General features: G+C 37.0%; 1 protein-coding gene and 1 long non-coding RNA gene across 2 annotated transcripts in view; one reads left to right on the forward strand and one right to left on the reverse strand.

Moving 5' to 3' along the window:
• The window catches only part of PKL (chromatin remodeling factor CHD3 (PICKLE)), a 76,415-nt gene extending 74,368 nt beyond the window's left edge, over nt 1-2,047 (reverse strand). Inside the window, exon 1 of the mRNA XM_088970397.1 lies at nt 1,922-2,047. The gene's annotated coding sequence lies outside the window, so the exon portion shown is untranslated. The remainder of the gene's footprint in view (nt 1-1,921) is intronic.
• A 6,158-nt stretch (nt 2,048-8,205) lies between these two features.
• Nucleotides 8,206-10,374, forward strand: LOC148869646 (uncharacterized). Its single transcript, XR_016108014.1, has 2 exons — nt 8,206-8,468; nt 8,673-10,374. It is a non-coding gene; the product is annotated as an uncharacterized LOC148869646 (long non-coding RNA).
• The last annotated feature ends 727 nt before the right edge of the window (nt 10,375-11,101 follow it).

Raw genomic sequence — 11,101 nt, forward strand, 5'->3', positions numbered from 1 at the left:
CGTATATTTGACACTTTTTGTATGCCCTTAGCTTCAATCAGTTTTGATGTACTTTTGATATTTAATATAAACAAATAAAGTACATGTTTAATTCATGTTGTATGGTATATTTCTGTGTAAGACCCTAAAATTAGACACTTAATGAGATTTGTGTTGGTTTTAAATGTTTACAGCCGTTGGATAAGTCTTGAGAGATTTATCCTGCCAAGGCTGATGTTAATGTGTTGCTAACTGTTGGGGTGGCTTGTCTTAGCCATCAGGGTGAGACACAGGCACATGCAATGTAGAATTACTTTAACCCTTGAACCGAACCAGATTTTCAATATTGTTCTGGACCTTGAAAATTAATGGGCAAAACTGTAAAGTTACACCTAACCCCTAAACCCGATTATGGTACTGCACTAGGTATCGGATTAGACTGTCTTTGATATACCAATCAGTGAGATCCTTAGCGGGGGTAAAAAATTGGGTATGTTAGGAGAGTCTGACATTCATCTGAGTGGGTGATCATAGTGACGGGATCAGTCATTTTGTCAGACAAAAGTAATGATTGGGGATGCACTATCTCTGATGGAAACCAAACTGCCGGCAATTGATTTCAATCGTTGGAATTTTGTTTTGCAAAATTTATATATAAGATATATATTTAAATATGCTTTCAAAATTGTTTGCAAATGGTTTTAATTCCCATGATCCATGTAAGTTGAGAGTGTAGCATTGTTTATTGCATTCGAAGGAAAAGTCCTCTCTTGTTGGGCAGTGCTTGATCATTATGGGCTGAAAGGTTAAGTGTATGGCCATTTGGGACAACACTTGATAAGTAAATCTTGCACCTGCCCATAGTCCTTGGGTTTTTATAAAATGGCTTGGCCCAATGTCCACTTAATGTAAGTGTTGGGGCCATAGGGTACATGTGATGGGCTCAGGGGGTTCAGTAGGCTCTCTAGTGAATTCAGCCAGGCTTTGTAACAAAAGTTGGGCCGAACCCATGTAGCTGGTGTGTACATCAATGATTGGGTCCCACGCCATATAAAAAAGTCAAACTGGACAACAGTTTGGAAGACTTTTGAGCACATAACTTTATTGGGCTTAAAGCCCATTTCGAACTAGGTTGATTTGATTATTAAGGGGGCGGATATGAGATTAGGATGAGCCCAAAAGCTTGTCTAATTTGTAGATAGGATTAAGAAGAGTCATAATCCAAATACAGATTTGGATAAGGGCAACTCCTGATATGATCAAAATATCATTTCTTAATCATTAAGCAACTGAAGAAATCATTTCTTAATTATTAAGCAACTGAAGGAAACCCTAATTGAATTACAAGAATTCGAATCCTTGGGAGACAGGACACAACCTGCAATTTTGTGAGATAGGATCTCAGAAACCCTAGAGAAAAGAAAAGAAGTTCGCCATCTATTTCTCTAGTTCCCTTCAGTTGCAGCCGCCATCATCTGTCACAGTTCATTTTCTCTGTCAGATTCAGTTTGGTGCTCATTGACATCCAAAAGATTATTGTGAATGATTCAGTGTGTAGAACGCACTCTACTAGTTCTGTTCCACAGTTGCTGTATCATCTTCAGTAGGAGCAGATTTTGGTTCCTTATTTGGGCGTGAACACCAACTTTGGGAGAAATTTTTCTTTAGATCATGTATAATTACTCCCTTCACTTTTGGTTCAGATCTGATTTTGTTATAGTTTAAGTAGGATCATTGAATCTTGATTCTAAAATTAAAGAAAGACTGGAACAAAATTGTTGAAATTCCCCCACCTATTCTGCAATTTTTTTGACGACCATACGATAGATTCTACCATCCCTTTCACTATAATCACATCCTCTCTCACACGCTACACCTAACTCGACTAATCTACTGACCATTATTGTGCTAATGTAAGCAGAATCAAAGCAGAAGCACCTAGCAGAAATAACTTTTGATCAGTTTTCCCGAGATATGCCTTTCAATCAGTTTGATACGGCCTGACGGAATCCCCACCGATCCTTGATGTAGCTCACTCTTAAGCAAATAGTTATAAAACCAACAAATTAGCCAAGCTATACTGAGAAAACCCGCAACCTCTGCAATCGTCGATAGAGGAATATTCATAAAGAGCGCAATTGCATCAAAGCTTTGCTACGGAGGAAACAACAACGCCGTCGTTGCTAAAATGCTTGAAGGTGAGGACTCGACTAAGTTGACGCTCGTCGGTTCAAGGAAGAAGGGGAGCAAGAAGCAACCTAGGCTTCTAAGTCTGTGTGGTGTGTGCTGATCAAGAGTTGGATTGCAAACAAAAAGTTAGTATTCGAGCCAGATCTGCAATGGAAGCGGTATGCGTTGTTGCAAAAACAGGAGAGAGCTCCTCGGAAGTAAGAACACGGCGGAAGATAGGAGGAGGAAGATGAAGAGCAATTCGGGTTTGAGTTTGAATAATTGTATTAAACCCTACGAAAAAGAATTATAAAAAAAGCTCCGTTACTTGCACTTAATGGACGTTTCGTGGACTGGCACGAGTTTCCAGCGCATGCATGTGTAAAGTTGGCAGAGGTGTTATTACTAAAACACCCCCAGTTCGTAGTTATTGCAGTTTCTCACCTTTGGAGTTTTGATTCATCACGAAGAGGCGGTCCAACCATGGCTTGCAGTTGCAGTAGCCGCCCTCTGGTTGCTGTTAGGGTTGTTTATGGGTTGGGTTGGGTCGGTTTACAAGGGTTTTCCCAACCGATCTGACCTGGTCGGGTTATATGAGGTGGAAATTGAAATCGACCCACTAATAGGCAAAACCGACCTGGTTGGTTTGAATCGAGTTGGGTCGATTTGGGTCGATTTCGGTTTTGCTTCTATACAAAAATGACAGAGAAGCCTAGAACTAGAAGGACACCTAATTCTAATTGTAATTGCCTATTTGGTGTAAAAGACTATAGAAATTAGGATATATACAATTTAGTTAAGTAAAAACTAAGAGATAGGGATGTTTTAGTTCTAGTAGAAGACTAGTTAAGTAGGAAACTAGGAACTATCGAACTAGAAAACTAATTGGTTTGGTTGGTTCGGGTCGACTTCGGTTTTTACATAAGAAAATCGAAACTGACCAGATACATCGGTTTATGATTTTGCCCAACCCGAAAACCGACCAGTGCTGATGAAAATCCGGCCGACTCGGATTGGGTCGGTTTGGGTTGGTCAGGTTGGGCCTTCTTATGAATAGCCCTAATTGCTATGTTCGAATAAGAGAGGGAAGAAAACCCTCGCGTAGGGGCAAAATGGGTATTAAATAAATTATTTAGGGATTGAATCGGTCCATACATTTTGAAAAAACACTTTTCCAATAAGTGCTAAGGAAAAAAAAAACAAAAAAGCCAATCTCATCACTTTTTCTATAAATTCTTTAAAAAAATACTTCTTAATAACTTTTTTAATACTTTGTTTACCACTTAATGTATGATTTCAGCATTTAAAATAAGTACTTTTTAAAAATAAAATCATTTAGGCCTTAGAGGATGTGAGCGGAACATAGATACGGAAAACAAGAAAAGCGATATGAGGAGTTGGGACAGAACCGGATCCGATTAAATTGGCTGATTAGTCATTAGCGAATAGCGATAACAAAGACCAGGTCGGATCTAGTTCGAGACAGGGTGGAACCATCTTAGAACCAACAAGAAATTAGGTTGTCCCAAGTCCCAACCTTATACCACATGTTATTGGAACAATATTTTTAAACCCAATGTCGAATCCTTAATTACTTTGGTTAATTAGGTCTAACCCAATGATAACCGATTGAATGAATTTAAATATATAAAGATGTCATGCAGGTGGCATGAGCTTTATCCGTTACCCCAGTGGAGAATTCTCCGCCACTCTCATTTTAAATTTTCTTAATCCCTCATAAAGTTGTAATCAATGCCATTTCTCTCTCTTACGAAATCGCGTCATCATGCTTGACCCACTACTTCACAAATCGTGAGAGGAAATGTGATAGGAAAACAGGGCCAATACGCCTCTTAGGATCCGTTTGGTTCACAACTAAAATTGGAATTGGAATCGGAATTAAAATCCTCGAATTAGAATCCGAATGGTCCATTCCTGGCATCTGTTTGGTTCAGTCAAATTCCAATTACAGTTGCTTGATTCAATTAAAAGCTGGAATCGAAATCAACCAAAAATTTCAATTCTACCCCTGTTAATGCCTTTGAATAATCACAAGAAAAGACCTGTCAACTACAATAACAGAAAATTGGACCCTATGACTTTTTCCATTTGGTGGGAACTTTTTTATAGTAATCGGTAATCAATTCATTAACTTAATCAAGAAAACATTCATTTGATGGGAACGTTAACAAACAGAAGCAAAATTATGAAGAAATTAAACCTTCCCATTAGGAATATCAACGTTTTCTACCATTCTTCTAATTAATCCATTCACAAATCTGCATTAGGCCATGTGGCAAATCAATGATGGAAATATCAATTAAGGCTTCGTGATTTAATAAAGTTAGAATCAATCACGATTCTAAATTATGATTTTCATTCAACCCAAAATCGGACTCCTAACGCATCTCACCGTCTTTTTCTTCCAAGTGAAATACCGGCATATCTTCTCTTTTCTCCAGTTCAGCCAACTATTCAATCGAGAAAACCCATCCTGCAAGTAAGGCAATAATTGTTTCATCGTTTTTTTTTTTCTTCTAAGCCACAAAACAGGGGCTCCGCCCCATTGTGTTTCTAACCTATAGTCTTCTCCTACTGCGGTTCAACCATAATTGGATTAAAAGGTATAACAATGACACTACAAAGTCCCGCTTATTGTGCTCTATAGATAAGCAAGACTCGTTGCCAAAACAGGGGAATCGTCTTCTTCTAGGCAGCAAAATAGGGACCCCACTCCATCGTGTTCCTAAACCACCATCTTCTCCTCTTGCAACTCAATCGTCCTTTGATTCTCATGAAGTTGAGTTGGAAATCACTGCCAACATACCTCTACCAGTTAAAATCTCCCCCACAAGTGAAGTCACTTTGTTAATCATCCAATTATTGTTACATTTAATTGATTTAGGTGATGACAGACTCACAGTTAGGGGTGCTCACCGTGGGGTATTTTTTCAAACCAAAGCAGCCTGATTGATTTTTTAAAATTCCAAATCGAAACCGAACCAATGCAATCAGTTAGCCGGTGGACCGATTAACTACGGTTCATTTTTTTTTGGGTTTTTTATGCACTTAAAATGAAAAAAGAAAAACTAAAAGTGTCGATGATTGGTGCCGGTGCCGAGTTGCTTGGTGCTGGTGGTTGCTGCCAATTTGTCACCTGGAGTGACAGCTTGAGAGGTGGCACCTAGCGGAGACGCAGAGAGGAGAGGTGAGAGAGAGATAGAAGAGAGATACAAAGATTAGAGTCAGAGATGGCGTTTGACCGTTGGTGCTTGCTTACCGGCAAGGCGACGATCGACATTGTTGCTTTGGTGTTGTCGTGCTAGTGGTTGGTGGGGCCGCATAGTCATCTAGAGTGGGGAATATAAAGAGTCAAAGAAGAAGAAGAGTAAGAGGAGAGTCGAAGAAGAAGAAGAGAGTCGAAGAACTGAGAGAGTGAGAGAGACAAAATAGGAAACTGAGAGGGTGAGAGAGAGAAAATAGAAAAGACTAAGAGAGTCTGACACTTAGCAGTACGGGGAAAAGACAAAAGAGAAAACCGCTCTGGCACTCTGGTGGACTACAGAACTTTCAATTGAAAGGTTCAGATTTTAAAGAGAAAAGCTGAAAGTCTCTCATACTACCAAATTCTTTTATTCGATTTTCAATATATATATAATATAATATTATATAAATATATATTACTGTGTATATATCAATTAGTTTGGTTAACCACCGATGTTTTTAAATGGAAACCGAATCAAAATTATCGATTTTTTAATAATATTGAACCAAAACTAAACCAATTGATTCGGCTAATTAATTTTTTTGGTTCGGTTTTAGTCAGTTGGTCGATTGGTTCGTTTTTTTTTTTTCACCCCTACTCACAGTAGCAATGGAAGAAGAGTTGTGTTCATTGCACTGGTTTTGGTGTTTTGCTACTGCAGAAGTACGCTATTACATTCAGCAATATCTTTTTTAGTTGGGACGTATATACCGTGATTGCACATTTGAGCGATCACTGTAGATGCAAAGTGGGTAATAGAGATTATTCAAATGGGTCAAATCTTTGCTCTGTCCATCTCAGGTCCGACCCATTTACTGTGTGTGTTACTGTGTTATTTTTGTTATTGTGTTCTTCAATAATTTTTAAAATATTTTTTGTTTAATTACTTTAGTCACAAACAAACTTCTTAAGCCAGGTTTGTTTACCATAATTACAGTAAGCTATTTAATTAAATTTTATACTATGTTGAAAGTAATTATGTTTTCCATTCACTAATAATTTTCAGTAGTTTTATTTTTTTTATAATTTTTAAAATAAATACCATATTTATTAATAGATAATGTTGAATATATTTATTTTCTGAAAATTGCTAAAATTTATCAAAAATTACAAAAAAAATCTCAAAATCACTAAAAATTACTAAAATTTAAAATTTATTTTGAAATGATTTTAAAACAATTACAGTAAATTAAAATAAATACTGGAAATAGTTATTTTAAAATAATTACTGAAAATTTAAAACAAATACCATATTTATTAATTATGAAATTTATTTAATTAATTAGCAATCTTTTCTTTGAACCCAAGTAATTAGGCATATAATATATATCATGATTTTAGGAATCCAACCCAATATAATAGGAAACCAATCTCTATATAATAGGAAACTTCCCACATCTCAAACTCTCTCCTATATTCGAATATAGTATGAAATATTTCCACATTTGAAACTATGCAGTCTATTCTCTCTATTTATCTTCTACTCAATATAGTAGGAAAACTTTCTACAATTGAATTACAGTTCTATCTAATCTTCAGTTCCAATGCTCTCGATAACGTCTTTTCACTCTGTTGTACTCTTTATCTTTCCCGCTCTCTTCTAGCAGTTGATTGACAGAAGGTGACTAGGTAAATCCAATGGAGGGAAGACGTGCCATAGCTGATGCTACATTTACAATTTGTTCGTTGCATTATGTTTCATCTTATTCTTTTGTTATTTGGAGCACAAGTTAGGATATGTTTCATTTTATTATTTTAAAAGGTTTTTAGGCAAAGTTTTACAAAAGATTTGAGGGTTCTTGGTGTTAATTTCTCTTGATGCCATTAGAAATTCATTATTTTTTTGATAAATTTCTTAAACTATTCTCACTAATTAACTAATTGACAAACAATACTTTTACTGTTTAATTATTGTCTTAAAACATCCTTACAATAATTGACTAACTCTACCCCTGTGTTAGTATCATCCGTTAAAATCCATACACATGTGACACCTCTTGATGTTTAATACTTTATTAAAATCCAATATTACCCTTCTCTGATTTCTCTCTATCCCCTCTATCTTTTATCTTTCTTCCTATTCTCTTCCTCCTCTCTGGTTCAATCGGTGACGGTGAAATGCTCAAGCACACCCTCGAAGTATTTGCAACATAGTAACTCATTCATCCAGATTTCAAATCATCCGCGATTACATTAAGAATCATCTCGTCTTCTCCTCTGTTGGAAACGATGATGAGAACCAAGCAGTAGAAGCAACCCACCACGTTTTTGCATTCCGTGGACCCCAAAGAATGAAATTGGTAATGTTCCATGCGACCCTAGCACCGACGACATCAACAAAAGTCACCCCAGAAACTGAGAAGTCGGTGTGCATGGAAAGAAACCTGAAGTAAACAATCAGCACCGGTTCTATTAAGTAAAGTGTTAATAGCGGGATTTTCGACACTGAATATCTGAAAATGATCTGCTTCAGTTGGTCCAGCCTTTTGGTGTCGTCACCAAGCTTGTGATGCTACGTGCTAAAAACCAGACTCTTCTCGAGGTGCTTGATGTTACTTCCACTGTCAATGCACTGCATTACTATACAAATGTTCAGCCAAGTGTCAGGGGAAGCAGATCTTCTTTTTATGTATGTACTGGTGGGATTTGTCTCCACTCTTTGTTGGTTTAGTTTTCTCTGTGTTGCACCTGTTGCCATGAAGCAGGGGCAGTGGAAAATGGGCCATGAAGTGACTGGCTTTCCCTTTCTTTCTTCAATTGTAGTATATACATAATACCCTACATACCATATCACCATACAAGCTTCAATCTTGTCATTTTGCTGATCCAAAAAAAGGGAAACCTTGGAAGGGGAGAAGTCGGTGTGAGTGGAAGTACTACCTACATACCGAAAGAGAGAGAGAGAGCTTGAATGGTTGATTAGATGGCTAAAAAGACCGATACGGAGGAAGCCTTAGGCAGAGCATGTGCGGCCACTGGATCTTCTCACTTTACCGTGGTGATATAGGAGAGAACAGAGAAAACACTGTGGCATTCTCATCCTGCCAATTCGAGAGTAAGCACGACAATCGCTACCGGTGACTGTCGTTTCCGCCATTAGCGCTAAGAGGCTCGGGACAGGATGGCGTGATTGATGCTATGGCTATTTATTTTTGTTTTGGGTTTTTGTTGAATTTATCATGGATGAAGAAGAAGGCTGATAATACTGATCGGCCGGCTATTATGCCTGAACTAATCAATTCAATGCTTTGGTCATCAGAAGCGGCTCTGCTGCTGTTGCGGAGATGTTACGGGTCTAGCTCCAACTGCTCTCTTTCCCCAAGCACAGATGTGTGCAAGCCCCGACCTCTCTCTCTTACACTCACCTCAGCTCGTCGGAAGCAATTCGTTGCAGCTCTAACCTGCGGCGGTGGCCCCCTCTACAAACAACCATCGAGTTTCAGCGGTGCGGTCGGTGGATGCGATGGTGACAAAGGTGTAAAAAGAGGAAAAAAAAAATGTGAGAGGGTGACGGTAAAGCTCACTATGGAAGTATTAAATTTGAGGGCGATACAGATCTGCCCTTGCAACTCTTGGAGGCGATGGCGACAGGTATTGAACTTGAAACTCTAACCTGCGGCGGTATAACTCGTTGTTGCTACCCATTACCATTAAATCTGGCTAAAGAATATAAAAAAATGGTGTATAGCGCTTTTACGATAAAAAAAAATGTTGAAGAAGCACTATTTTTCGCCGTCGCACCACCGGAAGTTGCAGCGGCAACTGTTGCAGGCGATGACAGTTCTCCTTCTCTACTCAGGTGCTCTGTTCATCCGAGCTTATCCGTGCATCTGTTTAACGAAATAATTTTTAACTTTTACACATGTTTCTGACTCAAGGGCAAAACGGATATTTCATATGTTCCGGTATGACTTAACGACGATGGTAATTATTAGAAACAGTAAAGATAGCATAAGACAATAATTAAACAATAAAGTATAATTAGTCGATTAATGTTTAAAAAACTTACCCTTTTTTTGTTCATCATCTTCTGTTTTTTAGGTAGGTCATGCTAGGATGAAAAAGATGTTAGTTAAATTAAATTAACTTGAGTACTTTAACTAATTTACGTCATTAGCTCAGTTAAATCAAGCTAATTAGTTTTAAATAATTAATTAGTAGTTAGTGAACTTTGTACGCCTAACTTGGGTTATTTAATAATTTACTTTTATTTAGGTAATTTAATTTTATTGGTTAAAGCAACAAATTATTAATTAAGTTTCTTCCATATAAAATTATATGTAAAAATGATACAAATTAATAAAATTATTTTAATAATTTCTATTAATACAATATTTTTTATTTAAAAATTAAGTAAATACAAATTAATACATGTTTCATTTTAGTTTCAAAATTAATTCTTATAATTTGATAATGATACTACAATTTTGTTATAAAATTATTAGTTTTGCATTCAATTATCATTAACTTAAAATCCTTTATTCCATTTAAAATAATAGAAATTAATACTAAATAAGAATTTTGTAAAAGTTAAAATACAAATGTCATCAACAATAAAAACTAATAGAATAAGGATTGTCACAGTCCTCTTTTTTAGGGTGCTACTTGGGTGAGTTGGGTCGGATTAAGGGTCAACCTAATCCTAACTCTCAAACCTCGAGCTTAGGCTTGGCCCAAATCAATATTAAGCTCGAGTTTACCAACCTAGGTGCAATTTCCACCCTACCCAACGGGGTGGTTTTTTGCTTGAATGATAGGTTTTGGGGCAAGTCAGGTTTTGGGATTTTACAACCCGTATGTCACGAGTAGGGTATGGTACTAGGCTAAATTCAACCCTCCAATCCCCAAAACACATATTGTTGGAAAGCATATCAACTTTTGTATATTATGTGTTGAATTTAATAATATTTTGATTTTGATGTGAAGGATAATTAATAGTTTATGTGATTTTTTTGTCTTAATCAAATATTTGGAAACTTTGTTGTTTATTAATGTTATGGTAAACTACAAAAACCTCCCCTAAAATTTTTTACAATCATAACCTCCCTTTTAATTTCACTTTGACAAAAACCTCCCTTCCATCATTGACTTAGATGGAAAATATTAGACCCATGCATCAATATTTTCCAAATACCCATTTTACCTTTTGTACATTAGTTTATAAACATTTTGTAAATGACCCTCTCTCTCTCTCTAGGAATAAAAAATTACCCTCTCTCTGTTGATCTTCTCTCCAGGAGTCAAGTGACGCCACTAATTCACATTTTGATCCGTTCTTTCCCCTACTTCAAAAGCTATGCCCGTCCCCCATCTCTCTCTCTCTCCCCCCCGAGCTTTCAAATGCCCCATCTCCCTCATGAAATCTCTAGTAAGCTTATGCACCGGCATTACCTACAAAAGAATATCAACATCAACAACTGAATTGCATCAAACTGATGGATTGATGAGATGGGTAATGTTATCAAGAGGCCTTTTGGTCCTCATTTTATTGGTGAAAAAGGGATTGATTGCATGAATTGGGCTAATTTGGTTGGCAAAGAAGTGAGGGATGTTGTCTTACAGAGAGATGGCATCCATTGCTGTTGTCCGAGAAAAACGAGAAAGCAGGTTAAATGATGAAACGATGAGGGAGGGAGAGATATATGTAATGGTGGTTAGTGGATGGTTTTTGGCTTCTTTTTGATGGAG

Source organism: Nelumbo lutea, chromosome 2, assembly GCF_056320005.1.
Source record: "Nelumbo lutea isolate HS-2025 chromosome 2, American lotus-T2T, whole genome shotgun sequence".
NCBI classification, from domain to species: Eukaryota; Viridiplantae; Streptophyta; class Magnoliopsida; order Proteales; family Nelumbonaceae; genus Nelumbo; species Nelumbo lutea.